At 31.5% G+C, this 27,317-nt stretch overlaps 1 long non-coding RNA gene across 1 annotated transcript; it reads left to right on the plus strand.

Moving 5' to 3' along the window:
- Positions 1–25,520, plus strand: LOC127729539 (uncharacterized). The gene is made up of 4 exons (XR_007994684.1): positions 1–254; positions 3,149–3,247; positions 4,611–4,685; positions 25,471–25,520. It is a non-coding gene; the product is annotated as an uncharacterized LOC127729539 (long non-coding RNA).
- Positions 25,521–27,317: the final 1,797 nt, after the last annotated feature.

Genomic DNA, 27,317 nt, shown 5'->3' on the forward strand with positions numbered 1-27,317 from the left:
CGTAGACGACAGGTTTTGTTTAATTCATTCTGTACCCTTCATTTTGTTACATGCTTTTCAGATCAACAGTATGAGGACTATTATTATTGGAGTTGTGCTTCTCTTGAAAGCTGTATGGTCGATGAAAACGTTAGATGGAAAACTACCAACACTAAACGGAAATGGATTACCGTTAAATATTGATATAGATGTTTCTGAGTTTAACACAAGATTTGCCGACATTGTTAACAACGCCATACCCGAAGAAATATCAAGTAATTCAAGAATTGTGTATACTTATTTTGAGGATTCTAAACATACTGATTGATATTTTAGTCTAAAATACATCATTGAGGATTCTAAACATACTGATTGCTATGTTAGTCTAAGATACATCATTTCTTTATTAGTAGTTATTTGCTTTGTTATTCTGCTGTTCTGTTACACCACTGTCCCAAGTTTGGGGAGGGTTGGGCGCCAGTAATTATGTTTAACCCCGCAACATTTGCTAGGCGCGTGTACCAAGTCAGGAGTCTGTAAATGTTCTCGTTTGAATTGTTTTACATTTGTTATTTCGGGGTCTTTTATATTTTGCGTATGCAGTATGAATTTTTATGCATGAATGTACTTAGGTGAAATTAAAAAAAATCTAGAATTTAAAATTGATACTATAAGTCGGAAGAGCATTAGTTAAGGAACAAAATAAGCTAAAAATATTGATAGGTTATGGAGCTCCTTTTCGAGATATTTATTTTATTTCTAAATGGCGGGAAATGGCTGACTCGGACTTTTACCTTATATTTGCATTGGTATTATTTGGGTCTCAAATCGAAAGAAAAGAAATCTAGAATCTGCTTAAATTTTGGTAAACGACCTTTTATGAGCTATTGAAGTCTTGTATGAAAAGAAAAATGGGTGTTATGGGACAAAATATTTTACCCTGTATTGTCGGAAAAAAAAACCAAGGAGTCCGAACATCTGACACAGATTCCTAAACCTGACCTAAGGGACCGTTCAATATTTATCAGAGGGATGGGCCGGTGCATTCTTAATATTGTTTAATTTAAAATGTTGATGCCCATCCTTTTAAATTCTACAAAAAAGTGCTTGCCCATCTCAAAAATTGTATAAAAAAGAGCTTGCCCCTCTAAAACTTAAAGACAATCAATAATGATTTAGGTTCTTTTTCAATTCTAATGTTTGCATGTAACTTTATTTCTGGAAATCAAAGAATAGACTTTGGTGTAACACAAAATACAAAATGTGCTTGTTAATTCCATATATTGTTGTTTAAATCCAGTATGAATATACATGTATAGATTTGATTTTATCTGAAGTGCAGCCTGATACAATATACATATAAACATCACAATTACATCTCAATACATAAGTAATAGTATACTATATCAGCAAGCCTTTAATAAAGGCTTAAGAAGTGCTAACAATATTCATACAAGTCATAAACATATGAAGAAATATGAACCATACTATTAAATGTGCTAAGTTTATATTTATTGTGAAATCTGGGGTCTTTTTCAATTTGAAACAGTTTAGTGTATCTCTTTTTAAGTCTTTGTTCTATTAAATAATTGCATAAGTTGTAGTTTTTAATGTTAAAAGCAGAATTATCATTTAAAAGTAGCAATGTCTGTAATATATCATACCTTGTATAGTCATATATATTTGGAAAACATTAATAAGCAGGAGTTGTTTCCCCTTTTCAAGAGCAACAATGATTGATTCACATCTACATCATTAAAATCTGTATATTTGTTATTAATAGTGCTAGGTTTAGTCTGCAAATATTGTTTCATCTATCAATATCAAATTGAATTCAGAACATAGTTTAGACAAGACTAAAACATGTGAAACTCATCAATGATCTTTTCTTAAAATGACAGTAAATTATATTGCTAATTAATAAATTATCTCCCCTTTCTAACAGTTTTGTATTGAATTCAGATCCCTTTTTACATTTTTACTCAAGGGAGGTATACATAATCTGCATATCTTTTAATTGCATCACAAAAACTCATTTAATAAAACCTTTCGGGTTTCCTTTAATACAGATACCATAATTATATCCTGCTTGGTTCTTCAAATATAATAGAAATACTTGTTCACTGTAAGACTGGTGTTTGGAATATTTTTGGAACAAAATATTGCTAAATAAATTCATCCTATATCTGTCTTTAAGATAAATATAGAATATGTTCCATGCTATAACATTATCTATCATTGAAACATGTAATAAAGGACAGCTTATAGTATTATTTAAAGTAGAACAAATAATTTACATTTTTTTAGATACATGTGCTCTTGAAGTTATACTGTCATTTTGAAATTAGTGAATATAAGTCAGTACGCAAATCTATTTCTGTAGTAATTTTATATTTTTAAGCATTGATCAGAAGTTATATACTGAATATATCAAACAAGTATAATTTTACAATCTTTAATACATAGGAGATAACTCAATTCATGTGAAAATTGTTGGTTGATCAAAGTTTTAAAATGTTGTGTTTTCATGTTACATGATTAAATAAGGTGCCATTAAATTATTTCTAAAATGTTGTGTTTTCATGTAACATGATTTAATTGTTTCTAAAATGTTGTGTAATCATGTTACATGATTTAATACTTTACAATCATTACTTTTGTTTTCATCGTGTTTGTGTGCCTGCAAAAGAAATTTCCTACACACCGACAAAATTTATAGCAATTTTTTTCCCTGTTAAATAAGTTCTGGCCCATGCACTATACATATTAAAAAAAGATCTCGCCCATCCAAATATTTACACAAAAAAGTGCTTGCCCCGCCCCATTTTGTACCGGCCCATCCATCTGATAAATAATGAACGGTCCCTTAGTACATCCTTAAAAACAAATCCGAGAAAAGTAAGGCTTTGACCATTGAAACATCCTCTCCTAAGGATCCGCAGCTGCTTTGAATTTCTGTCTCGTCTTCCCAACTTTTCAGGATAAAGGGAACCGATGACCAAATTTGCATTTTAATGGAACAAAAGCAGTTTTTGTTTTGCATTTATGAATTTTAAAATGGTGCAAATAACAAAACGTGTGTACTTCCCCTTAAGTAGTAATCCACGAATCTCACATCCCTTTAATACAATATATCACCAGGTTAAACTTAGTTAGAAATGTTTTTCAGAGAAACTTTCAGCTTACTTGAAAAGTGATAGATTTAAAGAAGTCGTAAGTAATGAAACCAAAGAAGACATTAAAGCAATAGCACAGCAAGCTTTGAATGGTAAGGTATCTTATGTGATAATCAATTGTTTACCAAACGTACCACAAGATAACCTTTAGTATGACTTGTTAATTTTTCACACTTTTTCAATTCTTGAAATGTGCTATCTGACATTTTTTGGGAGCCGAGACATAACGGTTATTTGTATTGTGGTCCTGTCATGTGATGTTGTCGTTTTGGTGTTGTGTTTGACGTTGCCATTAAAGCGGGAGGTTAGGCATGCCACAAAACCAGGTTCAACCCACCATTTTTTTCTTAAAATGTCCTGTACCAAGTCAGGAAAATGGCCATTGTTATATTATAGTTCGTTTCTGTGTGTCTTACATTTTTAATGTTGTGTTTTTGTTGTGTCGTTGTTCTCCTCTTATATTTGATGCGTTTCCCTCAGTTTTAGTTTGTAACCCGGATTTGTTTTTATCTCTATCGATTTATGAGTTTCGAACAGCGGTATACTACTGTTGCCTTTATTTATAACATTTTACGACTCATTATGCAAATGTTTGCACAACCCGCACGAGCTACAGAAATGAAAGATTTTGTTTAACTATCCCCTTGCATATATTTTTTGTAACGACGGCAATGTCAAGGTTCTTTTTTGCTTTTCAGTCTTTCTCATTACCATTTTCCTTTTATAATATATGTAAACGTAAGCGTGTAATAAACAGATAATATATTATATGGCTTTTTCATATAACATCCGTATCAACCTGCAATATAATCATAAGAGCTCTGCTCGATGGATTATATTAGTTGACGGTTGATACGTTGTGTGATATTGCATATAATATGCACTTTATTATAAATCTTAAGTAGATGTTTTTCGTATAAGTCGTGCCATGCCGTAATACAGATTAGGGGTTTGATAAAGCCTTTGCAACCTTGACTGATATCGATATCATCTCAGATGGCTGATGCAGCACTATTGCCATTGACTGTATTGCACATTCATTTTACTTGTATTTACTTCTCAATATATAATAACATATCATATTGCAGTAGTGCAGTTTTAGCTTCAAATTAGTGACGTCATCAGTGATAAAAAATATTTTAAACAGTGTTCCAGCTTTGCTATATACAATAAAGGGTTCTTGCATGAATTTTTGTGAATATTATTCATCGTAGACTTTATATTACACTCGCAAGTTAGTGAGATATTAAAATTAACTAAATTCAGTCTTAAATTGTAATATTTGTATGACGACGAAGATTTTCAACATTTTGAATGAGAAGATAATAAATTATTAGTCTATGTTTAATTTTCTCTAGTCACATTTAAAGTCCCGTATGTGAGAATGGCAATATTAACGGTCCTGTACTCCTTTTTTTTTCATTTTTACATTTTCTTTTTTCTCTCTATTTAAAGATATATTTAAGCCTTATGCTTACAGTTGGGAATTTAAACAAGATCTGAAGAGAATGTCGGCTTTTATTACCAAAGGTGAACTTACTTAAAGATTTCTGTTTTTCTTTCTTGTTGATTAAAGAAAAATACAAAAAAAATAATATTTATGTAATAAACATCGATCGCAGTAGAAATATGGGATTAATAGATCACAATAACAATATTCATTTAATAGATTCCAACAGCTATATGCTATGAATGGAATACGATTACCATATACAATGAATAGGTCACAATAACCAATTACAATCACAATTACTAAGTACAATGAATAATTTTGATCACAATAGCAATATGAAATAAATGCATCGAAAAAAATATACAATAAATGGATCACAATAGTCATATACAATTAATGGATCACAATAGCCATATACAATGAATGGATCACTAAAGCCATATGCAATTAATTATGGATCACAATAGCCGTATACAATAAATAGACCACAAAAGCCATATACAAAAAGTGCATCAAAATAGCCAAGATAAACTATGTACAATGAATGAATCACTATAACCATATCCAATCAACTGATCACAATAACCAATTACAAAGAAAGGTTCACAATTACTATGTTCAATGAATAATTTTGATCACAATAGCAATATGAAATAAATGCATTGAAAAAAATATACAATAAATGGATCACAATAGTCATATACAATTAAGGGATCACAATAGCCATATACAATGAATGGATCACTAAAGCCATATGCAATTAATTATGGATCACAATAGCCATATACAATAAATAGACCACATAAGCCATATACAAAAAGTGCATCAAAATAGCCAAGATAAGCCATATGCAATAAATGAATCGTAATCGTCACATACAATAAATGGATCACAATAGCCAGGTACAATAAATGAAACACAATAGCCATATGCAATAAATGGATCACAATCAAAATATACAAATGCAGCATTAAATGTAAAGGATATATGCGATTATGATATAGACATTTGTCTTTTGTAGAAAACAATATCATTGACCCTATGTGTATTGTGTATTCGTTGAATGAATCACTGTATCATTGACGTATATACTTTACAATCTTTTAATTGAATTCATTTGTATTACTTTTTTTATATAGAATCTTAATTACGACCAGCATTTTTCGTCTCTATTATGGCGAACTCTTATACACTGACTGGTATAGATGATGTGGTAAAGTTTGATGATATCAAGGTAAACATAGGTGGTGGATATGACAAGTCAACTGGTGTCTTCACTGCAGGAAGAAAAGGACTATATCAAATATCTTGTACCATTCTTGGAGATAATGGACATGTTGTACACTACATGCTAGCTAAAAACGATGCAGAATATATTAAGGGATATTCAACAAGAGGAACGCATACATCGAGCACTATAAATGCAGTTATTACAATGCATAAAGGCGACCGTGTTTATATCAAACACCGAGCTGTTCACACGTCGCAGAACATTAACGGTTTAAATCATTCATCTTTTTCTGGTCATTTTCTGCAGGACTTATAATCTAACTTTCCATCGACATCATTTTCATCGTATGTTTATGTAGACTTTGGCGGTATGGTTATAAATCAAAGGGCACATGTATTTTATTAAACCTCTTAAAATGAAGATAGGGACAACGAATGTAAGCCTTTTTTAAATGATAAAAGTAAAAGAATGTCTCATTACTTGGTCAAAATTTTACTATATTTTATTACAAATAAGACATAATGAGTGAAACTTTTATTCCGCCTGCAACATTTAATATAAAGTTGTATTGTTTCCAGCTTTTAAGACAATAACATAAATTCATAAAGCTAACAAGTTTAGAGGTTGATCTTAAATGTTTTTATGTGTCAACTTGTGTTTTTTTTTTTGAATTATCTATTATACCGTTATTAGAGAGTAAAATTGCTTCGTCTGTACTGATTTTTGTTGTATGTTGTGTTGTTGGCCAACTGATCGAGATTAAACACAGGTAACGTTTAAAATTAAAAAAAAATGAATTAACCTCACTGCATATGCATGTGCCTGCCCCAAGTCAGGAACATCGTCAGTTGTTATTTGATGTCGTATTTTATTTTTTAATTGGAGAAATTTGTGTTAAAGGTATTTCTGTTATTTGAATAACAACTTTCATATCCCTGGAATATTTAATGCTAAACAAATTGTAAAGACATCTGTCTTATGTTGAAGACTGTTTGTTGCCGTCTATTTTTTTATCCGTTGGGGGGATGTCCCATTGACGCTAAAACCTTATCCTTTTATTCACCTTTACAAATACCTGAACATGTTTAGCATGTTGACAAAACAAATATATATATATAGATCTATCTGTAGAATTTCGTATATTTTTCAAGACACTCTGAATTGTTAGTTCTGTCTTTTCCTCTATATTTCAATGTTTCTTTTAACTTCCTGCTACAAAATTTAGGTTGCTGTTTTTTCAATTTAATCACACTCAAAATCTAAGATAGATTTAATCTACCAAATTATATCTCTCTTATTCGACCTCATGCTATGGAAGTATTATATTTACTGCTTCCATGCTCATACAAAGGTTTGACTTTTTCGCCTCTTACAAAAGAATCCCTCATTCTTAAGTTGATGACAGATCGGACTTATTATCATCCTTTATTTGGATATTTTACTATGATTCATAAAAAAGAATAAACAACGTATACATAAAATATCTTGTATTAGGAAGGAACTTCGTTGAAAAAAAAACCAAAACGCTCCGATTTTTACAAATCAAAATCTGAAACTTGCATCTTTAAATGCATTTTTTAATGACATATTTTATTGCGTCCCGGCATTCTTATGGTAACAAAGAGTTCCTATTTTGAGCGACTTGTTTCTTTAATCGCAAGAGACAGTCTTTATAAGAAAAGATTAGAATTAACTATTAACTTTGAATTTCTCTTGTCGATGATTTTCTGTTACTGCATAGTTCAAAGTCTGATAACTATTTAATTGTCTATACATCCTGTTGAACTTTAAATAAAAGTTTACCACAAATGAAGCTACCTTCACCATTAGACTTGGTTGATCTTTATGGAATACATGATATTATTCACGAGTGACATAAGATACATTCCATTTGTTGTAAAGCAACATCCAATCTGAGTTTTGTTCTAAGCTTTCGACGGGTTCCACAAGTGGAGCATTAATAACTAACTCATCCGTGGTACACGAGTTAGTCGGTGTTTTAGGGGGTTCTTGCTGTTCAATCGTTAATCTTCTGTACTTTGTTGAGTGGTCCGTTGTTTTATCTCTTGTCTCGTTTTTTGTCTTTACGGTAAGTGTCGTTTGTTAAAATGATTTTTCTAAACTTTTAGGTATAAGCTTATTGTTTTAGATAAGAAATTCAACGGAGGCATTAATGTTATTTGTTGTAATTGCAACATAATTTCTTAATAATTTTCATTATTTTATATATTTCTACTTTTACATTCTTGATTTTGACAACCTACATAGAGATAATATTGTCTTCGTGTAGATAACATATATGAAGTTTGATGGTGACTTTTCCGTTTCAACAAAAGTTTTTGGGTGGATCTCAGCTTGAAATTTTACCCTGAATATGATAATCCGTAGTATGTATCACCTAAGATATATAGAGATTGCAAAATTAATACAGATAGACAAGTGAATGCAAAATTTTATATTTATATATTAAATAAGATTTAAAGTTATGCATACTAGTACTATTTTCTATCTGTATGAATTTGGGAAAGTTGACATAGGACGCTTTCGATTATTCTGTTTTCATATAGGGCCCTTGAATTTGTTCAAAAACCTTTAGTTTTCATTGTTCTCTCTTCAAAAAACAAGGATCCGACATACTGAAATCAATATCATATATCATAATGCATTGACATGGCATTATCGATGAGGGCGCAAGACATTTGGCCTAATCATAACCTAGACCATGGAATCATTTAGGCTTAAACGTTTAGAGTCAAGTTAACATTTCGACTAATTTTATTTTTTTTACCTGTAATGGTGTATTACGGATAAAAAGTATCGATATAAATACTAGTATTTGATATAAGATATGTATTAAAATACGGTCATTTGAAAAGCATGCTAGTTTGAAAAGAAAAGAACTTGAAATGTTAGACCAGTTAATGGAAATGAGTTTAAAGTTGAGATCAAGCAGTATCCTAAGATTACAGTTTTGAAGGCTGTTAGCTTTAAATTCAGAGAGCAATCAATTTTTGAGAACGATAAACTGAATGTACTTTTATATCTGTATACCGAACTTATATTAATATTTATATACACTCCCGGCACTCCGGCTGATTTTCCTTTATAAAGGTTATGCAATCGCGTTTATAATATTTTGCATTTTTGTCAGTGGTCACATTGATAAAAAGTAAATTAACAAAAATACCGAATTCCAAGGAAAAGTCCTCCTTTAAATGCACGCATTAGTTTTCGAATTTACAGTTGTTTTAAGTTTTCTGCATATAGTTTTGAGACCAGTGTTTGTCTTTTCGTCGGTTTTTATCTTCGGCTTATTAATTTTGATGGTCCCTTGTGTATGTGCCGCCTCATTTTGTTTTGTCAAATGAGCCCTAATACGGATTAATCAGCATACACAATGCTGATAGGATTTCCCTGTTGGTATTATAAATAATGAAGCCAATTGGATAATACAGCAAACGTCACATCCGGTTGCAAAATGTAATACACCTGGCAAAAATTTGAACTATTTTGATGCATACGATATATGTGACTTTAAAGGACATGAAAAAGTCGAAGTGATATTCCGTATATTGTGAAAATTTCTAAGTTCTTTGCACAGATGGCAAGAATAATAAGAATGATTAAAAGTCAGATTTATTCTTCCCATGAAAGAAGACAGTCGGACAGTAACAAAGCGACAATTAGGATCCATAAGTCGAAAATAAATCGACAAAAAGACAATAACAGTCAAAACACCGCATAGAAAACAACAAATAGAACAACACGGACTTCCATTTACTTTATAAAATAAATTAGATTCAGTTCTTTGACGGATAATCAGAAATCGTAGCAATATTGACCAAAGAAAAGTAACGTGACAGAGGAAAGTGATATACCAACTGCATGATTATTTGTCCAGAACAGTTTTATTTCAGTATGATTCTGATAAAGTTATTTTTATTGTACGAGATATTATAATATTATTTATTTACAACTTAGGTTTATTTACGCGTTTCAAGTCTTATCACAAATGTAGTGCCTAGTATATATAATATATTTCGTTCTCATTTGTTCCCATTAATTTTTCCAATTCTAGTTTTCATGTTTAATGAATACAAAGAAAAATGAGGTAATTTTTACGTCATTTGGTCTTTTGTGGAAAGTTGTCTCATTGTCAATAACACCACATATTCTACTATTAATTTAAGACTGCCCTTTAAAAAATTGTGTCACTGAATTGTAATTTAAAGAAGTGATTTGGTCTAGAGGGAAGAATTCATAGAGAACTTAAGACCTTGTTCAAATACAATTGTTTATATATTAACACAGAGTGTATATTATATATACTAGGTACTACATTTGTGATAAGATTTGAATCGCGTAAATAAACCTTAAGTTGAAAATAAATTATATGATACTATCTCGAACAATAACAATAACTTTATCGGAATCATACTGAAATAAATCTTTTCTTGACAAATAATCATGCAGTTGACTATAAGTTTAAAAAATTGAAAAAAACACGTTTTATAATTTCATGCGTCCGAAGCGCTTTTCTGGATTTACCTTCATCATGAACGCTCAAAGCCAAACATTTGAAATCCGAGGGATGTATAAGTATCGAAACAGTTGAAGAGCTATATGACAAAAATACCTAAAACAAATAGCCAAATCCATCTAAGGTCAACTTTGCCTGAGGGAGTTGAAACCTTAGTTTCTTTATAATTTCAAAATTTATAAACGGGCAATTTTAGAAAAGTTTGTTATAAATCATGTCAGTACCGAAGTACTGACTACTGAGCTGATGATACCCTCGGGGACTGATAGTCCACCAGCAGAGGTATCGACCCAGTGATGTAATAAATTGAAAAAAAACACGTTTAATAATTTCATGCGTCCGAAGCGCTTTTCTGGATTTACCTTCATCAGGAAGGTACACATCTTATATACAGTTATTGCTTTTTCTTTTATAATTCTTTATTTTACCGATGAATGTAGTTTAATGATGTCAGTTACTGCGTACTGACGTTGTTTATCATCTTAATAACGTGTTAGAGTATTCTTTTATTTGTCCTTATTAATATTACTTTTACTGTTAAGTCTGTTTTTTTGTGATATCCATTTGATGTGACTCTGTACTTATGTTTCCCGTCACACTTTGAACGACACAATTTTTATATTTTATTAATATTACTTTTACTGTTAAGTCTGTTTTTTTGTGATATCCATTTGATGTGACTCTGTACTTATGTATCCCGTCATACTTTGAACGACAAAATTATGTTATATGTGATTTTACTTTTTACAGCTGTACACTATGTCAGGAGTCGGTAATTCAGTGGTTGTTGTCTGTCATATTTATTTGTCTTTTTTTCCCCTCATAAATCAGGTTGTTGGTTTTCTCGTTTAAATCGTTTTACATATTGTCAAGTCGGAGCATTTTAAAGCTAACTATGAGATATATGTTTTGTTCATTGGTGATGCCGTAAAGGGACCTGTAATTGCTTCCATTCACGACATGTGGTCGCTGATTGATAGTTATCTCATTGTCAATCATACAACATCTCCTTATTTTTACCTGGCGTGATTTAAGTATCCATAATTGAAGCCGGTGTTGTGACCACTTGATATCTTCTTAGTAAACTTGTGTTGTTGCTATTGTCGTTTCCTTACTTTCTCGTGCAATAGTATTTAATTATAACCAATAGCCTCTCGAAATATATGAGTGTTTTATTTCTATTTAGAACTTTGACACTTTTAAATAGCAGGAGTCTATGGGTTTTTATCATTTATTTCTTATTTCATTTCTTTTTCTTCAGATGATTTCTGTTTTATTTTATTTCTTTCATTCAGGGTTGTAATAAGCAAAACGAAGATTAATAATATAGAATTTCTTTCGCCTTGACTGTGTATTTATATTTCCTGCCAGTTGGTATGTGCACATAACCGATTGTGGTAATTAATAAGCTTGAACATCAGTTTTTGTTTAATTCATTTCGTACTCATCATTTCAGTTTAACAATATGAAGACTATTCTAATTAGAGTTGTATCAGTCTTGAAAATTGTATGTTCGCTCAAAACGTTAGATGGAAAACTACCAACACTAAACGGAAATGGAATACCATTAAATATTGATATAGATGTTTCTGAGTTTAACAGAACATTTGCCGACACTGTTAACAAAGGCATACCCGAAGAAATATCAGATAATTTAAGAATTGTGTATATTTATTTAGAGGATACTTAACATAATTTTTTATAAATATATTTTTAAATCTCAAAATATTGACAGTAAGGGCCGGTTGAGAACTTAACAATACGACAATTCAATATTTCCATTATGAGCAATCTATTTATATTTAGCAATGTATATATTTTTCAATTGATACGATTTTATAGAGCTTGTGTTTCCTATCATGATTTCCATGATAAAGGGTTTCTGCTTACAGGGAAGCTTTTTGTAAATTTAAAGTCACCTTTTATATATACGTCTGAAGGACACCGTCATGATTTAATCAGCCGTTGTTGAAAATGTACCTGTGTCACAAATGGCCGTGGAGATATTCCATTTATCTTATTTTTTTTTATAGTGCACAGTCAAAATTTACTTGTATGCAGGCTATAACACATTATATGCTTTCATGATATCAATCATTATAGGTTTAGGTATAAACTTAACTTTTTGAAGTAGCAAAACGAGAAAAATTATTAGAAGATGATAATTCACAATTGTTAAAAGAGTTTATGGACGCTTCTACATTTCAAATTACATTTTGATAAAGAATATGATTATGTTATTCATTAAAGTTACCATTTTCTGGTCCATGCAAAAATAAAATATGAATATCGATGTTCATGAAGTTGTCTTTTCGGTAACGTATTAATTGGTAGTACATTACCACGGCGTAAAATAAGCAAAGACCAGACAAACAAAGAAGTTTCAAAATATTTGAAATCTTAAAAATTATTTAGAAATTAAACAGCTGATAAAACCAAAAAGGCCAAAAGTATAGCCAAAGCCTGGGCGAGGAATCAATAGTTGCCATTACATCAACGGAAACAAAGTCAATATTGTGACGAACAAAACATTACAATTAACGTTGTTTATCAAAACCCAACACGACTTTATTTTTAAAATTTGAAGTATAAAATTCTAAAAAGGTGTTCGTCCTTAAAAAACAAATCCGAGAAAAGAAAGGATTTGATCATTTAAACATCCTCGCTTTTGCGTCCACCGCTGCTTGAATTTCTGTCTCGTCTTCCTAAATTTTCAGGGCAAAGGAAACCGATGCCCAAATTTGCATTTTAATGGAACAGAAAGGGTTTTTGTTTTGCATTTAGGAATTTTAAAGGGTTGCAAATTTCGAAACGTAAGTATTTCCCGTTAAGAAGTAATCCACGTATCCCACATCCCTTTAATACCCTTTCTTCAGTAATCTGTTGTGAACGAGCTCAATTAAATAGAGACTTTATAATCATCAGGTTATAGTTAGTTAGCAATGTTTTTCAGAGAAAGTTTCAACTTATTTGAAAAGTGATAGATTTAAAGAAGTCGTAAGCAATGAAACCAAAGAAGACATCAAAGCAATAGCACAGCAAGCCATTGATGGTAAGGTATCTTAAGCGATCGTAATCAATTGTAAACCAAACTTTTTACACAAAAAACCACAAGATAACCTATTCCAAACTGCTTTTATTATGACTCGTGATTTAATTCACATGTGTTAAATTGTTGTTTAAAAAATGTATTAGCGATGGAATTGGTATAAACAAAGCGGAGACATTATCAAATTCCTGACTGATCCAAAAAATGATTCAGCGTTTAAAATTTAAGCAATTTAAACTTAGTAAGTCATATCAAGCTCGAAACAAAAGTCAGGAAACATTTGCTTTATTTAATTTTAATTTTCAGTTCTACAGAGTAAACAAAGTCCCGTATGTGAGAATGACAATAGGTGCTGAACTCCTATTTGTCTTTTTACGGGATTTTTCTTTCTTTTTAAAGATATATTCAAGCCTTATGTTAACAGCGGCGAATTTAAGCAAGATCTGAAGAGAATGTCGGATTATTTTACCAAAGGTAAACTTATGTAATGATTTCTGTTTTTTTTCTCTCTTATTAATTTAAAATATTACAAGTATTTATGTAATAAAAATCGATCGCAGTGGCCGTATGCGATTAATGGATCATAATAACCATATTCATTTAATAGATTCCAACAGCCATATGCTATGAATGAATCACAATAACCATATACAATGAACGGATCCCAATAAATAATTACAAAGAATGGATCACAATATCTATGTACAATGAATCATTTGATCACAATATCCATATGAAATGAAAGCAAAAAATCATATACAATAAATGGATCGCAATAAAAATATGCAAATGCAGCATTAAATGTAAAGGATATATGAGAAACATTATTTGTCTTATGATATAAGACAATTAAAACTTTACATATGGTAAATGTATATACATTTGTCTTTTGTTGAATACAATATCATTGACCCCTATGTGTATTGTGCATTAGTTAGGTCACTGTTTTATTGGCGTATATTTAAAATTTTCTCTTATTATTATTTGTTTTTATAGCATCTGAAATACAACCAGCTTTTTTCGTCTCTCTTATAGCGGGCACTTATACACTTTCTGTCATTAAAGATGTGGTGAAGTTTGATGATGTCAGAGTAAACATAGGTGGTGGGTATGACAAGTCAACTGGTGTTTTCACTGCAGGAAGAAAAGGACTATATCAAATATCTTGTATGATTCTTGGAGGGGATGGACATGTTGTACGCTACATGCTAGCTAAAAACGGTGCAGACTATATTAAGGGATATTCAACGAGAGGGGCGCATTCATCAAGCACTATAAACGCAGTTATTGCAATGCATAAAGGCGACCGTGTTTATATCAAACACCGAACCGTCTACACGTCAGAACAAATTTTAGATGAAAATCAGTCATCTTTTTCTGGTCATTACCTGCAAGATATATAATTTCCGTCTTATTTTTTTAGCTTACTATGGCGGTACGGTTATTTATCAATGGGCACATGGATTTGATCAAACCTTTAAAAATTAACGACGAAATGTAAGCATTTTTCTTAAATTGATGAAAGTAAAAGAATATTTCTTTAATTGGTCAAAATGTTACTATATTTTATCACAAATAATAAATGTTGAGTGGACATTTTATTCCGCCTGTAAAATCTATTATAAAGTTGTATTTTGCATCAAGCTTTAACGACAATATTCTGAATTCATAAAGCTAACAAGTTTAGCGGTTGTCCTTCAATTTTTTTCATAGTAGCTAAATAGACTTATTGATGAAGGATATGATTAATTCAATCAGTACGTCAGATATTTTTTGGGGGTAAACATCAATTCGCTAATTCATAGTGTGACGAAAAACCAAAACGTTTCATTCGTTTTTCTGCATTTTAAATCTTTACAGTGCTGTGTATCGCACATCATCATATCTGCCTGTACAGTTAATTAATAACGTTGCTGTATGAAATCTTATATGAAGTGAAGCAACTGATATAAGACTACTTTTATAGCGTTATGTCTCATTTAAGTTCAGTACTTTGAGCTTGCTCAGAAACTATAAACATACTTTGATACCATATATATTGTTAATTGTGCTATAATGTGTGTACTTACGTTTCTTTGCAATTATTTATGAGAGTTTTATATATTTTTTAGACCCCAAGTCAGGAACAATGCAGTAGTTATTTATTTCATATCATACTGTTTTTGTTTTTATTTGGACAATTTTACGTTGACGGCTGATCGTTAATATTTCTTTTATTTAAATCACAATTTTCATAGACCAGGGAATATCAAGATCTTAACATATTGTATAGACATCTGCCTAATGTTGAAGACTGTTTGTTGCCGACTACATGTCCTTTTAATATTTATTTTTATTCGTCGGGTGCTGCCTCGTTGATGTATACCCCACTTCTCTTTTTATTCACTTTAGATAATAAACTCATCATAGATACATGTACCAGGATTAAAATTTTGTATGTCAGACGCGCGTGTCGTCTACAAAGACTCATCGGTGACGCTCGAATAAAAATGTTAAAAAACAACAAATAAGTACGAAGTGGATTCCCGTTGAGGACCCGAAACGCGTTACCAAATACAGCTAAGGTAATTATATTCCTGTACATGTTTATCATGTTGACTATAATAAATATTTATAGATCTATCCGTTGTATTTGTTATATTTTTCAATGTTTCTATGAACTTATTTTCCTGCTGCATAATTTAGGTAAAGGTTTTTTAGTTTAATAACATTTAAAATCTCATTTAGATTACAACTACCAAATGTTTCTTAGTCGACTTCAAACAAAGGTTTGGCTTTCCCCGCCTCCTACACAACTATCCCTCATTTTAAACTTGATGACAAACCGAACTTATTATCTTTTATTTGGATTCGAAAAAAAAATATCTTGTATTAAGAAAGAACTTCGTTTAAAAAAATCCAAAACGCTCCGATTTTTACGAACAAAATCTGAAAATGATATTTTTAAATGTATTTTGTTTTATCGACAACATATTTTTGTGCGTCACGGCATTCTTATGGAAACGATATGTGTTCCTATTTTAACCGAATTGTTCCTTGAATCCTAAGAGACACACTCCATAAGGGGGAGGGGCTAAAAGTATCCTTTAACATTACATTTCTGCATAACGAGGATTTTTCTGTCACTGCATAGATCAAAGTTTGACGACTATTTTATTGGGTCGATACATCCAGTTAAACTTCACTTAAAGTATACCACAGATGAAGCTGTGTGTAAATCTGCTTCATACCTTCGCCATCTTGACTTAGTTGATCGTACATGTTTCATGGTGACATTATATATATTCTGTTTGTTGTATAGCAACATCAAATCTGTTTTGTTTTTATGGTTTTCGATGGGTGCAACTGTGGTGCATTAATAGCAAACCATTCCGATGCACATGAATTAATCGGTGGTTTTGGTAGGGTTCCTGTTGCTTAATTGTTAGTCCAATGTATTTTATTGAACGGCGCACTGTTTGTCTTTTTCTCCTGTTTCTTTTTGTATTTGCGATAAGTGTCTCTCTTTTAATATGATTTTCCTTATAAATCTTCTTGATATAATCTTATCTTTTTAAATAAGAAATTCAACGAATGCATCCAGGGAATTCGTTTCAATTTGAAATTGCAACACAATTTCAATATATAATTTTTATTATTTTATTTGTTTTTACTTTTGCATTCAAGGTTTTGATGTCCTACATGGAAATTATAGTGTCTTCAAGTAAATTACCTTAAGGAAATTTTAAATTATGAATACAATTTTCTAGCTGTACTAGTTGGGTCATTTGACAATTGACGCTTTCGACTGTTCTGTTTTCATATATGGTCTTGTGAAATTGTCTTCCAAAACTTTAAGCGTACCCTCTAACAACATGGATCTGGCATACTAAAATCAGTATCATACTTCATTATGCATTGACAAGGCATTAGCACTGAGGGCGCAAGATATTTAAACTGAATCATATTCATGACCATGGTATCAATTTGGTTAAAAAAGTTAACATTTGGGATAATCTAATTTTCTACCTTTTATGTTTCTTCAAGACAAAAGTTATCTATATCAGTACTAGTATTTGATATTAAATATATAATATATCACTTAAAAAATGAAAGATACAACCTGCATACAATATGGTCATTTGAAAAGCATGTTAGTTCCAAAAGAAAAGAACTTGAAGTATTAGACCATTCAATGGAAATGAGTTGAGATCAGGCAGTACTATACGTTTACAGTTTTAAAAAATCTTTTAGCTTTAAAATCAGGACATCAATCAATCTTTGAGAATAATTGACTGGATGTACTTTTATATCTTAACTTAGCTGTTTTATACCTACACGTTTTACGTACAAAGTTTAAAACAAACATTTTAGCGGTATTAAGACTCATATTGCTAAAAATCGCATTTCCTTCTCACCGTGATGAGCCGGGTCCAGTCACTGTCTGGCAAACGGAAGGGATGCATAAACATGAAATGTTATCAATAGAATCTCATTTATTGCATATCGAATATTAATAAATAATTAAAATATAAATATGATACCTGTAAATTACATGTACATGTGAGGATTAGCCCAAATGTCGAAATGACAAGGTATTGTATTTGTGATAAGATTTGACAAGCATTAATAAACCTTAAGTTGTAATTAATTATTATAATAATATTTCGTACACCAAGAAATAACTTAATAACTTGATCCAAATCGTACAAAAATAAAACTGTTCTTCACAAATAATTATGCAGTTAACTATTTGTTTAACAGTGGATACTTCAAATACAAGTATTGCCATTGCCCTTAGAATTCTTTATTGTTTTATAGATGCATGTAGTTCATTGAAGTCAGTCACTCTAAGAGCCTGTAATTCAGTGATTGATGTCTGTCACAATTGTTTGTCGTTTATTGTACCCCGCGCAACGCATAGAAATACCGGGCGTCCGTCCGTTCGTGTGTTCGTCAGTCTGCTGTCTGTCCGTCTGTATGTCCGTCCGTCCGTCTGTCTGTCTGTCCCTTCATCCGGTCTGGTTAAGACTCCCACGTGTACAATTCCTGAAAGATTTTAATAAAACTTATATCATAGGTTTATATCGGCACTGTCTCAGACAAGTTCAAAAATCAGTGCCGATCAACAAAAAGAGGAATGCTCCTTGGAAATATTAATTATATGGAAAATTGCATTGTTAGCACTCTCATTTGTACAATTCTTGCCAGATTTTTATGAAACGTTTATCATAGCGAATACATATGTTCAAACTCTTTTAGGTCATTTTTTAGTAGCAACAAACAAAAAAGCTATGTCAATTGGACATGCTTTGATACTATATCTGCCCTTGAATTTTTACTTGATAACATTTTTGTTCGCTTTGGAGATTCCGTATATCGCCAAGTTATCCGAATTCCAATGGGGACTAACTGTGCACCACTTATTGCGGACCTGTTTTTGTATTGTTATGAGTTACAATTTATGACTAAAATCAGCAAAGACCCATCGAAACAACATCTGATACAAAAATTTAACAATACTTTTAGATATTTGGATGATATATTGGCTCTCAATAATGACGACTTCAGTATGTATACTTAAGAAATTTATCCTGTTGAACTTACTTTAAATAAAGCTAATACTAACAATGACCACTGTCCTTTCCTCGATCTTGATATCTATATATTAACGGGAAGCCTAATACAAAAATTTATGATAAAAGAGATGATTTTTCATTTCCTATCGTTAATTATCCATTTTTAGATGGTGACGTTCCCTTGTCACCATCTTATGGTGTTTATATATCTCAACTTGTACGATTCGCTCGTGTATGTAACAACGTATTAGATTTTAGCGAGAGAAATTTATGTATTACTGAAAAATTATTACACCAGGGTTTTCGATATCATAAACTAGTCAAAACATTTACTAAATTTTATCATCGGTATAAGGACATCATTCGTAAATATAACTCAACATGCAGACATCTTATACGTTCGGGTATTTCACATCCAATCTTTTATGGTAATATTCTTTACAAAGCACAAAAATGTCAGTATTCACCTCAAAAGCTAACAAAACCTTTAAACAGACTTATTAAGAAGGGATATAGTTACGATACTGTTGTCAGGTCATTAAAGATTGCATATTTTGGCTTTAATATTGATTCACTTATAGGGTCTTTGCATCGGAATTAAATATATTTATTCTAAAACCTCTTGCTGGCATGACACGGGTTATGTTCTTCTCATATATTTTATGATGGTATAATACTAAACCCCTAACAGGAGGGATTGTGCCTGATATTCATATGATGAAGACATAATCTTTCAATCAGTTTAATTGAGGTCTGGATCTGGCATGTCAGTAACTGCTAGTAGTCTGTTGTTATTTATGTATTATTGTCATTTTGTTTATTTTCTTTTGTTTCCCATTCTGACATCGGACTCGGACTTCTCTTAAACTGAGTTTTACTGTGCGTACTGTTGTACGTTTGTTTTTTCTACATTGGCTAGAGGTATATGGGAGGGTTGAGATCTCAAAAAACATGTTTAACCCCGCCGCATTTTTGCGCCTGTCCCAAGTCAGGAGCCTCTGGCCTTTGTTAGTCTTGTATCATTTTTTATTTTAGTTTCTTGTGTATAATTTGGAGTTTAGTATGACGTCCATTATCACTGAACTAGTATACATATTTGTTAAGGGGCCAGCTGAAGGACGCCTCCGGGTGCGGGAGTTTCTCGCTGCACTGAAGACCCATTGGTGGCCTTCGGCTGTTGTCTCTGCTCTATGGTCGGGTTGTCGTCTCTTTGACACATTCCCCATTTCCATTCTCAATTTTATCATAGGTTTGTATCAGCAATGTCTCGGACAAGTTCGAAAATCAGTGCCGGTCAATTATTTTTAATAGAGTTATGCCCTTTGAAATAATAATATTATGGAAAATTGCATTGTAAGCGCTTTCACGGGTACAATTTTTGCCAGATTTTTATCAAATTTTTATTAAAGGTTTAATCAGCAATTTCTTGGACAAGTTCAAAAATCAATACTGATGAAACATTTTTAAAAGAGTTATGACCCTTGGAAATATTAATTATATCTGAAATTGCATTGCATTTGCTCTGAAGCCTTCATTTCTCTAAAATATTTATTAAAAAATTAAAGAAATTTTTAGTTTTTGCTAATGGGCAGTTAAAATATGTGCAACGCGGGAGACATTGGAACTCCGTTCTTTTATTTTATTTTTCATAAATCAGGTCTTTGGTTTTCACGTTTGAATCGTTTTACATTTTGTCAAGTCGGAGCCTGTTACAGCTAACTATACGGTATGGGTTTTGCTCATTGTTGAATGCCGTAAAGGAACCTGTAGTTGCTTACGTCCACGTCTTTTGGTCACGGATAGAAAGTTGTCTCATTGGCAATCATACCACATCTCATTATGTTTACATGGATTGATTTAAGACTTGTCATATGATTTTTCACTTTAATATCCATAATTGAAGGGGTGTCATGTCCTTCAGATTTCTTCTTAGTTAACTTTTGTTTTTGCTGTTTCATTGTTGTTTCCTTACTTTCTTATGGAGTTATATTTAATACCAATCAATGACCACTCGAGATTTATGAATTTTGACACTTTTAGATAGCAAGAGGTTATGGGTTTTTAATATTTCTACTTATTTCAATTCTTTTTTATTTCAGATTATTTATATTTAACTTATTTCGGTCATTCAGAATTGTAAAAAAACAACTTGCAGCATAATGACGTAATAGTCGTTTCGCCTTGACTTCGTATTTATATTTCCTGACAATTGGTTATGTGCAAATATTTAGTTTTATTCATTTCGTACTTATCATATTGTTATATGCTTATCGGTTTAACAATATGAAGACTATTCTTATCGGAGTTGTTCTAGTCTTGAAAGTTGTATGGTCGCTGGAAACGTTAGATGGAAAACTACCAATTCTAAAAGGAAACGGAATACCATTAAATATTGATATAGATGTTTCTGAGTTTAACAGAAGATTTGCCGACATTGTTAACAAAGGCATACCCGAAGAAATATCAGGTAATTTAAGAATTGTATATATTTATTTAGAGGATACTAAACATGCATTCATCAGTTTTTTTATGATAAATTTATTTTAAAATCTCAAAAATATTGACAGTAAGGGCCGTTTGAGAACTTAATCTTACGACATATCTGATAATTTCAATTGTTCCATTATGAACATTCCATTTCTATGTATAGTACTATTTTCAAATGCATGATGAGTATGGACATTGAGAATATATCCCCCAGTCGATACCACATTCCAGGGCTGGCGTTTCCTATCATGATTTCCATCATAGAGAGTTTCTGCTATCAAGGAAGTTATTGTATATTTGAAGTCATCTTTTCATGTATACATCAAAAGTATGCGGTCATAATTTGAACGACCGTTATGGGAAATGTTTGTTTGTCACAAACGGCCGTAGATATGTTCCATTTATCTTATTTTTATAGTGCGCAGTCAAAATTTATGCAGGCTATAATAAATTCTATGCTTTTATAATACCAATCTTTATAGGATTAGGTCTAAACTAAAATAACCCCAATATAAACACGAATGAAGTGAAGCCGCTGTTCCGGGATTGTAATCAATAGTAGCAATTACTCCAACGAGAACACAATCAATATTGCGACGAATAAAAAATTAACAATTAACATTGATTATTAAAACCCAACACGAGTTTATTTATAAAATTTGAAATATACAAAATCTACAAAATGTACAAAACAAAGGCTTGGCATTAAAAAAAACAAATAAGAGAAAAGTAAGGATCTGACCATTGGAACCTCTGTTGCTTTGAATATCTGTCTCGTCTTCTTCTTCTTTCGTTTGGCCCTTTTCCGATTACTTTTTCAACATCAAGCACTCGTTACATTCGACAAAATCATGATTTTGAAAGGGAAACTAAGTGATGCAAGCTAACAAGTTGTGAATCATGAGGTACTATAATACCCGAAATACTATCATATTCCATGTTTGCCCGATAGAAGTTATTATTTGTTTTTCGCCAATTTTATGACAAATGGATTTTTTCGAAACGAATAATGCTTGCCTATAATTATTATTACAGTCATGATAGTACATAAAGTAGAGTATTAATTAATGCTGATTTTATTGGTTTATGGCATCCGCATTCTTGGGAAGATAGTAAAGTACTATCATCAGTGCAATTAACAAGTGGTTACTGAAAGATAGTGCAAAGCCAAATTTCAGCTAATTAATAACCATTCTATCATACTTAAATATCAATCAGTACACTCCAACAGATTTTAACATGACCTTGTCACAATGTGCAATACAAAAACTTAATTTAAGATGATTTTATTGATCAAGTTTGTCTATTAAACACCGTAATAAAAATCTTTAAATATTGTTTTAATCGGTAGTAACATTGATTTTGTTTTTTTAATAAAATACATCATGACTAAATATATTGCTATATATGTACAGCTAGGACTACTCATAATCCTACATCCGGTAGAGACTGTTTTTTTATATTTTGGCATTGCACAAGATCAGGTGTTTCTCAGACTGTTTATGACGTTATACTAAATCCGTTGGATGTATACTTATTGATACTTTAGTCTGGGCGAACAGGATTTATTTATTAGTTGTAATCGACTTTCAGCTACTGCGAGTACTCTTATATTGGTGCGCTGTGTCAAGAGTTTTTTTTTAAGCAAGTTGCTATTTAGTGTTTCGTAACGAGTTAAGCAATTTGGAACTAATTTTAACAGTTTGTTCTTATGTTGTGATGTTACACCACTGTCCCAGGTTTGGGAAGGGTTGTGCGCTCACAAACATTATCAACCCCGCTATGTTCTTCTTGTGTCTGTCCCAAGTCATAGCTTGTAATTCATGGGTTGTCGTTGGTTCTTGTCTATCATATTTGTTTTTTTCGTAAATTGCATTATTATGAATTAGGGCATTAGTTTCTCGTTTGAATTGTTTTAAATTTTTCATGAAGAGGCCTTTTAAAGCTACCCATATAGTATGTGTTTTGTTCATTTTTGAAGGCCATACGATGACCTATAATTGCTTATGTCGACGTCGTTTGAACTTAGGTGGATAGTTGTCTCATTGGCAATCTCACTACATCTGCTTCTTTTTATTCGTATCCGTATGTTGACCTCAATAGATATCGTTTGGTTGAAATGTGTTGAGACAACATGTCATGAATATTTATGGAATTAAATTAAGAAAGCCATTTGAGGAAAAAATGTAAGAAAAAATATTGCTTCATTTTTTATCTTTTATGTTCATATATTTTTTATCATTAGTGTTAAAATCTTTAAAGCGAAGTTTAAAGGCTTGTTGGATTTTGCTCAGTTCTTTTTACCTCCCAAGCGAAAGTTTCCTTAAACCATAAGTCAAAAGACCGTAATTCTGCAGTATGTTAGGCTTACATATATAGTTGGATTAGGATGGATAAAAGGAATCAATGCACACATCTGCATTTTAATGGAACAAAAATAGTGTTTGGTTTGCATTTAGGAATTTTAGAGTGATGAAAATAACAAAACGTTTGTATTTCCCCTTAAGAAGTAATCAACGTAACCCACATCCCTTTAATACAATTAACTATAGTATGTTGTGCGCAACCTCAATTATTTTATAGAGACTGTATAATAACCAGGTTATAGTTAGTTAGCAATGTTTTTCAGAGAAACTTTCAGTTTATTTGAAAAGTGAGAGATTTAAAGAAGTTGTAAGCAATGAAACCAAAGAAGACATGAAAGCAATAGCACATCAAGCTTTGAATGGTGAGGTATATTATGTGTAATCAATTGTAAATTAAACATACCACAAGGTAACCTATTCCAAACTGCTTTTAGTATGACCCGTGATTTTGTTTTTCACGTCTTAAAGTTTTGTTTTAAAATGTACTTGCCATGTAATTGGTATAAACCAAGCGCCAACATAATCAAATTCCTGACTGATCCAAACAATGTGAGCGTTTATACTTTAAGCAATTTAAACTTAGCAAGTCATATCAAGCTAAAAAAAAGACAGTAAACATTTGCTTGTTTAAGTTTATCATTTAGTTCTACAGAGTAAGCAAAGTCCTGTATGCAAGAATGAGAATAGTAACGGTGCTGAACTCCTATTTTTCTTTTTACTTTTTTCTCTCTCTATTTAAAGATATATTCAAGCCTTATGTCAACAGCGGCGAATTTAAGCAAGATCTGAAGAGAATGTCGGCCTTGATAACCAAAGGTAAACTTATCTAATGATTTATATTTTTCTTTCTTATTGGTGTTTCGAAAATATAGTTTCATTTTAAAAGATAACAACTATTTATCAAATATATTCGATCCCAATAGCCATATGGGATTAATCGTTATGGATCACAATAACCATATTTAGTTAAAAGATTACAGTAATACACAGTTAATGGACCACAAAATCCATGTAAAATGAATAGTCATATACAATAAATTATATACATTTATACAATAAATGGATCACGATAAAAATATACCATAAATAAATCACTATAACTATATCCAATAAATGGATTACAACAGCCGTATACAATAAATAGATCACAATAGACATATACAATAAATGGATCACAACAGCCACATACAATAAATAGGATCACAATAGCCATAAACAAGAAAAAGATATCTACAGCCATATACTATAAATGGATCACAATAGGCATAAACAAGAAAAAGATCACAACAACCATATACAATAAATGGATCATAATAGCCATAAACAAGAAAAAAAATCTCAACAGCCATATACAATAAATGGATCACAATAGCCATAAACAAGAAAAAGATCACAACGTTTATATACAATAAATGGATCACAAAAGCCATATACAAAAAAATGGATTAAATGTACAGCATTAAAAGTAATGGAGATATGAGTAAATAAATTCGTCTTAATAGTACACGAAAACGTTAAATTGTATATTAGACATTTGTTTATTGTTGACCTCTATCTGTAGTGTGTATTCGTTGGGGAAACTGTTTCATTGACGTTTACCTACTATCTTCTTTATTAATGTTTTTTTATAGAATCTGAAATACGACCAGCATTTTTCGTCTCCATTATGCCGCACCCTTATACACTGTCTGGTATAGATGGTGTAGTAAAGTTTGACAATGTCATCGTTAACATAGGGGGTGGTTATGACAAGTCAATTGGTGTTTTCACCGCAGGAAGAACAGGACTATATCAAATATCGTGTACGATTATTGGAGATCGTGGACATGCTGTACACTTCTTGTTAGCTAAAAACGATGCAGAATATATTAAGGGACATTCAGCCTTAGGACCTCATACATCGGGCACTATAAATGCAGTTATTGCAATGCATAAAGGCGATCGTGTTAATATCAAACATCGAGCTACTCACCATTCGGAGAATATTACAGGTTTAAATCATTCATCTTTTTCTGGTTATTTTCTGCAGGATTTGTATTGAAGTCTTTAGCGACTTAATTTTTATTCTGTTTTTTTAGCAGTACATTGCGGTATGGTTGTTAATCAAAGGGCACATGGATTTTATTAAACAAAATGTAAACATTTTTTGTTAATTGATAAAAGTAAAAGAAGGTCTCATTAATTGGTCTAAATTTTACTATATTTCAGCACAAATAAGACATGTTGAGAGGATATTTTATTCCGTCTGCAACTTTTTAGATAAAGTTTTTGCATCATAAATTCATACAGCTGATAAGTTTAGGGATTGAGCTTCAATTTTGTCGTATTAGCTAAAACGTCTTATTGATAAAGGTTATAATTTTATCAATCAGTACGTCAGGTATTTTTTGGGATAAACATCAAGTCACTAATTCATAGTTGGACGAAAACAAAATGCAAACATACTTTGATACCATGTATATTGTTTATTATGCTACAATGTGTGTACTTATCTTTTTTTGTAATTATCTATTTTACCGTTATTTCAGAGTTATATTTTGTAAATTTGCTTCATCTGTACCGAATTTTGTTCTATATTGTTTTGACGGCCAACTGATCGAGATATAACACAGGGAAACGTTAAAAAGCCCCCACATAAATAAAAATAAGGAAATGTTGTATGATTGCCAATGAGACAACTCTCCACCAGAGACCAAATTACAAAGAAGTTAACAACTATAGGTCACCGTATGGCCTTTAGCAATGAACAAAACCCAAACCGCTTAGCCAGCTATAAAAGCCCCCGAAATGACAAATGTAAAACAATCCAAACAAAAAACTAACGGCCTGATTCATGTACAACACAATGAACGAAAAACAAATATGATATACATCAACAAACGACAACCATTGAATTACAGGCTCCGGACTTGGGACAGGCACATGCAGAATGTGGTGGGGATTTAAACATGTTTGCAGGTGCCCAACCCTCCCCTTACCTAGAACAGTGGTGTAACATATGCATGCTCTGTATGCATGTGTTTGCCCCAAGTCAGGAAAATATCGTCAGGGGTTATTTGTTGTCGTATCTTATTGTTTTTTTTTGTAATTTGGAGAATTTGTGTTGATGGCAGATCTTTGCTAATTCTGTTTATTAAAGCACAACTTTCATATCCTTCGAACAATTAGAGCTTCACATATTGTAGACATCTGTCTAAGAGCGAAGACTGTGTCTTGCCGTCTAGATGTCATTTGAATTTTTACTCGTTGGTTGCTATCTCGTTGACGCTAACCCCCTTATCCTTGTTGTTTATCGTGTTGACAAAAAAATAAAACAAAAATAGTATCTATAGATCTATCCGTAGAATTTCTGATATTTTTCAAGGCACTTTAAAAAATCTTTTTACTGTCTTTTTCTGTATATTTCAATGTTTCTATTAACTTATTTTCCTGCTACACAATTAAGGTTTTTTTTCAGTTTAATTATTCAAAATTAAGT

Source organism: Mytilus californianus, unplaced genomic scaffold (genome assembly GCF_021869535.1).
Source record: "Mytilus californianus isolate M0D057914Y unplaced genomic scaffold, xbMytCali1.0.p SCAF_2, whole genome shotgun sequence".
Taxonomy (NCBI): Eukaryota; Metazoa; Mollusca; class Bivalvia; order Mytilida; family Mytilidae; genus Mytilus; species Mytilus californianus.